Genomic DNA, 5,347 nt, shown 5'->3' on the forward strand with positions numbered 1-5,347 from the left:
CGCCTCCAATCCTTCAAGGGAAGTGGATGGGGGCAGAAACCAAATGATAAATAAGCAAGTGAGGTAAGAAATCAATCTGGAACCAGCACAACTCAGAAAATCATGGGATGCTCCATCACCAAACTAGACGGTAGCCCTTATCGAAATTACACCTCCATCAGTGGAGTAAGTCGGGATGGATCGCTTGTGAGCAAATTTCACATTTTCTCTCTCCTCACCCTGGATGAGGTCTCCAATGAACTTGGCTGCCCCTTTTTTTTTTTTTAAACATCTTTATTGGAGTATAATTGCTTTACAATGGTGTTAGTTTCTGCTTTATAACAAAGTGAATCAGTTATACATATACATATGTTCCCATATCTCTTCCCCCTTGCATCTCCCTCCCTCCCACCCTCCCTATCCCACCCCTCTAGGTGGTCACAAAGCACCCAGCTGATCTCCCTGTGCTATGCGGCTGCTTCCTACCAGCTATCTGTTTTACGTTTGGTCGTGTATATATGTCCATGCCACTGTCTCACTTTGTCCCAGCTTACCCTTCCCCCTCCCCGTATCCTCAAGTCCATTCTCTAGTATTGGCTGCCTCTTGTTGACACCTTTTTCCACTTTAATATTCCCTTTTAGACTAACAGTTCTAACTGCCAACAGTGTCCAGCTCTGAGCCACTCACCAGGCTGCAGCCTTTTCAAGCCTCGCTGCAGAGGGATCCCACAACACAACACATCCTGGAACAGAACCCTTGGAAGTTACAAACATTTTTATCTGGTTGACTTGATAACTGGCCTTGAATAAGCCTCCCATCCTTGAATAAGCCTCTGCGTGGGTTGCAGTTAAACCAGCATCACTGAAGGGTGGCTTTACTCCCTAGAGGAGAGTGTCAGGTCACTGGCCCTCCCCCCAGCTCTCAGGCCATGAATAAACAGGAGCTGGGAGCTGGGCCCTGGTTGCGGGGTGAGGTGGGGGAGGAACTGAAGTTGTTTCCAGCCCTCCATTCAGGCCTTTGGGGTCCTCTCTCTTCCTTGGGAGTTCCTTTGCTTGGAGACCCAGGGAGCTGCTTCTGGGTACAGAGTCGGACTTACCTTAAGGCTCACATAAGGAAACCACATAAGGAAACCCCTGTGAGCATGCTCCCTGGGTCAGAAAGAACCTGCTCAGCTGTTCAGCCGTTCTGGAAACTCTGAAGGGCCGCCCTTTGGTTTAATGGGCTCTAGCCAGCTCACACCACCCGGGCAGGTGGGCCTTTGACATTCACTCAGCTGGCTCCCTGGGGGGAGACAAACTGAAATGCTTCTGGGTCAGTGTGGCCCCTTTCCTGTGACCATAAAGCAAACTGGAAACTCACAAGAAAACCCAAGTCCCATGAGCGCACAACCGTCAGACAAAAGCAGTGGTCTTTCTCCTGTGGTCAAGGAGGACGTTTGCTGGTGTAACGCAGGAAGTGTCATGGTGTTCGTGGCACTGAAATAATTCCCACAGGTTGATCTAGGGCTAAGCTCGGTCACATTTCTGGGAAATGAAGTGCTTCTTCTCTAATCACAGAATCTGTGAAGTGGAAGGGCTTTTCGCTAGCAATAAGCCCAGTTCCTCCTTTGTACGTGTGAAGAAACAGAAGCCCAGAGAAGGAGCAATAATTTGCCTAGCTATCCCACAGCAAGTTAGTGGCGCAGGCAGGATGTGAATCCAGCTCTCCCAGCTCAGCAAACACATCAGAGCACTTACCGTGTGCTTCTCGTGGCTCCTAGGCACTTGGAAGACACTGAATTAAGGTAGATGTGGTCTCTGCTCGCTTGAAGCTTCGCATCTGTTTTTTACAGCTTTGAAATGGAGCATAATTCCAATCAAGCCTGGCAGAATCTTCAGAGCCCTGTTTCCACCAGCAGGTGGGAACTAAAATTAGTCCCGCTGCCTCGTGGCTTGGGCTAGTCCCTGAGCACAGACGAGCTTGTCAAGCTGCAGCCTTCCCCTTCAACTCGCCACCGTTCATCCATCAACAAATACTTCTCTCTTTTAAGAAACATTTGATTTATATTTTCTTTTCTTTTTCTTTCTTTCTTTCTTTCTGGCCGTGCCGCCCGGCTTGTAGGATCTTAGTTCCCCGACCAGGGATCGAACCCGAGCCCTCAGCAGTGAAAGCGCCGAGTCCTAACCACTGGACTGCTAGGGAATTCCCTTAAAAACATTTAAAAACAATTTATTTGTTCAAATCAGGATCAACCTCCAATTCATTCGTTGCAATTAATCAATACATTTCTTAAGCCTTTTAAAATTGCTCAGGTCCCCCTTTCCTCTCTTTCTTTCTCTCCTTTTTTCCTTTAGCGTTTGTCTTTTCCAGTTTCCCACAGTCTGGCTTTTACTCATGGCAACATACTGCTTTGTTCCCTAGATTTCCTGTCAATTGGAAGTTAGAATCAGAAGCTTGATCAGGTTCAGGTTTGATTCTTTTGGCCTATTCCTTCATAAATGGTGGCGTGTAGGTCATCAGGAAGCACGCATTGTCTGCTTGTCCCTCTTCTCATGATGTTAATGCGACCGATGATCAAGGCCTGGACCCACTGATTTATTAGTGGATGCAAAATCTTGACACCCCAATTCTGTCAGTCTCTCTTCATTTATTAGCTGGAATGCTTTCAGTAAAATGAATCTTCGCCTCATAATATAGTTGGTTCCCCTGGGGTATGGTTTACGTAGGAAAGGAAGATAAATGCTTGATTCTTTCTTCCTATTCACCACTTTTCAGATGATTTAGTTACCTAACATCCTCAAAGGGGACCAATGAATTTATTAATTTTTTGTTCTTGTTTTTTTTTTATATGTTTCCTCTTTTTTAAAATTTTATTTTATTTTTATTTATTTATTTATGGCTGTGTTGGGTCTTCGTTTCTGTACGAGGGTTTTCTCTAGTTGTGGCAAGCGGGGGCCACTCTTCATCACGGTGCGTGGGCCTCTCACTATCGCGGCCTCTCCTCTTGCGGAGCACAGGCTCCAGACGCGCAAGCTCAGTAATTGTGGCTCTCGGGCCCAGCTGCTCCGTGGCATGTGGGATCTTCCCAGACCAGGGCTCGAACCCGTGTCCCCTGCATTGGCAGGCAGATTCTCAACCACTGCGCCACCAGGGAAGCCCTCTTGTTTTGTTCTTTAAACTACATCATGATACTATGTATTGTCATGGATTTAAACGAAAAATTCTTGATCTCCTACTCCATGTCAGGCATTGTTCTAGCCATTGTTCTGGAATAAGTGCCCGAACAAGGCAGACCTGGGCCCCTCCCTCGTGGAGTTGACCATCCAGGGCTTGCTCTATGAAACGCTTTCCCACTCTGCTCCTTTGACAGGGGATATTGCACCAGATGCTAACGTATGACCATCCCTGTGCAGAGCAAAGGAAATGAGCTGAGAATTGCGTCGTCATGGGGTTTTCCTCAGTCCCTTCTCAGCATAACCCCTGCCCTCAAAGGCTCCACTTTTGTCACATCTCCTCGCTAATCTGTCCTGGCTGTTCATTTGAAGCAGGTTTTATGGAGGAAATTATTAAACAAGAACAATCTACGCCACGTGAGTTCCTTCCCCTTCTGGATCTCCCAGAAATAGCCTCTGTTGCCAGTTTCTGTCCCACTCAAGCAGGTGGAAGGTTGGGCTTTTTCTAGAATGCTGTGGTCCAGGCATCTATGACCAGTCCCCATCACGTCGCCTGCAGCCCTCCCAGAGTGGATGGGGCCCTGCCGCGCATCTGTGAGGGAGCGTTTCTGCCGAGGGGCAAAGACCCAAGTTGCAGGTACAAGACCCTCAGCCACCCACAGCCACTGAGAGGAGCTCCTCGCCCCTCTAGTACGCCTGGCTCAGGTCCCAGCCATAGCTGACGTGAAACAGGTTCAGGAGGTTGCCGGCTGTGGTGAACAGATGATCTTTTAATTATTTATTTTGGTCCCATACACGCTTAGAACTTCGCTGCAAGGTCAAAGCTACAGCCCACACAAAAGTTGGCTAAACATGTAAGAGATGGAAAATGTTGATGGCGGCAGCTAAACATAGACACACATATGGGTGGATTCCGGAAACTGCAAAGCAGTGAGCCTGACGCTGAGCCCCGGCAATATTCTGGACCACATTCCCAAACAGGTGGCTTTTGCATATTTAGAAAAGAATGTGGAACCCACACACTATTGGGCTTGAAAATGTTAAAGAGGAAAACCTCTGAGCAGCTCCAGTCAAAGAGCGATGTTTGATGACGGGAAGCAGGAAGGCCATAGTGCTCCTGCTTCTATAACAACACCTGCAGGAGGTGTGAAATACAGGACAGCACGAAGATCGGGGAAAGTACTGAGAGTGACTGAACCTACAGCCTGGGTTGTATTTTGCAACGGTGTCCTCAAACAAAAATGAAACCAACAACCTAGAATAGCTTAGGGTGCGTTTCTGATGCTGACTTTTTGGGGTTTTTTAACATCTTTATTGGAGTATAATTGCTTTACAATGCTGTGTTAGTTTCTGCTGTATAACAAAGTGAATCAGCTATACATACACATATATTCCCATATCTCTTCCCTCTTGCGTCTCCCTCCCTCCCACCCTCCCTATCCCACCCCTCTAGGTGGTCACAAAGCACCGAGCTGATCTCCCTGTGCTATGCGGCTGCTTCCCACTAGCTATCTATTTTACATTTGGTAGTGTATATATGTCCATGCCACTGTCTCACTTCGTCCCAGCTTACCCTTCCCCCTCCCCGTGTCCTCAAGTCCATTCAAAAATATGGAACGCTTCACGAATTTGCATGTCATCCTTGCACAGGGGCCATGCTAATCTTCTCTGTATCGTTCCAATTTTAGTATATTGGAAGCCAGCACCTGATGCTGACTTTTAATTCCTTCCTCACTTACAAAACAGTGAAGCCCCTGCTCCAGATTTTCTGGTCCAATAAGTACTCTTCCTTACCTGCACTTTCTAAGCTCTGCTGATCCTCTGTGTGTTCTAAACTGTATCGTCTTCCATGATAGTCTCATCAACAAAATGGTGAAATGCGGGCTGGATGATAACATTTAAGGAGGTTTGCACCTGGTACGTTACCTCTACGCAGGGAATCGACTGATGGCGACATCGGGCTGCAGGGAAGAGTGGGACCCTCCAGCCCCGTGCGGATGTACATTCTTTGTCAAGGAAAGATCAAGTAAAGAGAGACCCTTGATCATATTTGTTTATAAGCCCAAGCTGACAGGCCTAGCGTGTCCAATTCTACACACATAACTACACACAAACTCCTAACCCAAACCCATCAAGAGCTGGAAGAATTGACCTGTTCACATTCCTCCTCTGAAGGGGAGTCCCTGCTGGTTGAAGATCCCTCGCTCTTATCTGC

General features: G+C 47.4%; 1 non-coding gene across 1 annotated transcript; it reads right to left on the minus strand.

The window, feature by feature from the left end:
* Window positions 1-4,737: 4,737 nt before the first annotated feature.
* On the minus strand, window positions 4,738-4,840 carry LOC118889376. The gene has a single exon (XR_005018512.1). It is a non-coding gene; the product is annotated as a U6 spliceosomal RNA (small nuclear RNA).
* Window positions 4,841-5,347: the final 507 nt, after the last annotated feature.

The sequence above is a fragment of the Balaenoptera musculus genome, chromosome X (genome assembly GCF_009873245.2).
Source record: "Balaenoptera musculus isolate JJ_BM4_2016_0621 chromosome X, mBalMus1.pri.v3, whole genome shotgun sequence".
NCBI classification, from domain to species: Eukaryota; Metazoa; Chordata; class Mammalia; order Artiodactyla; family Balaenopteridae; genus Balaenoptera; species Balaenoptera musculus.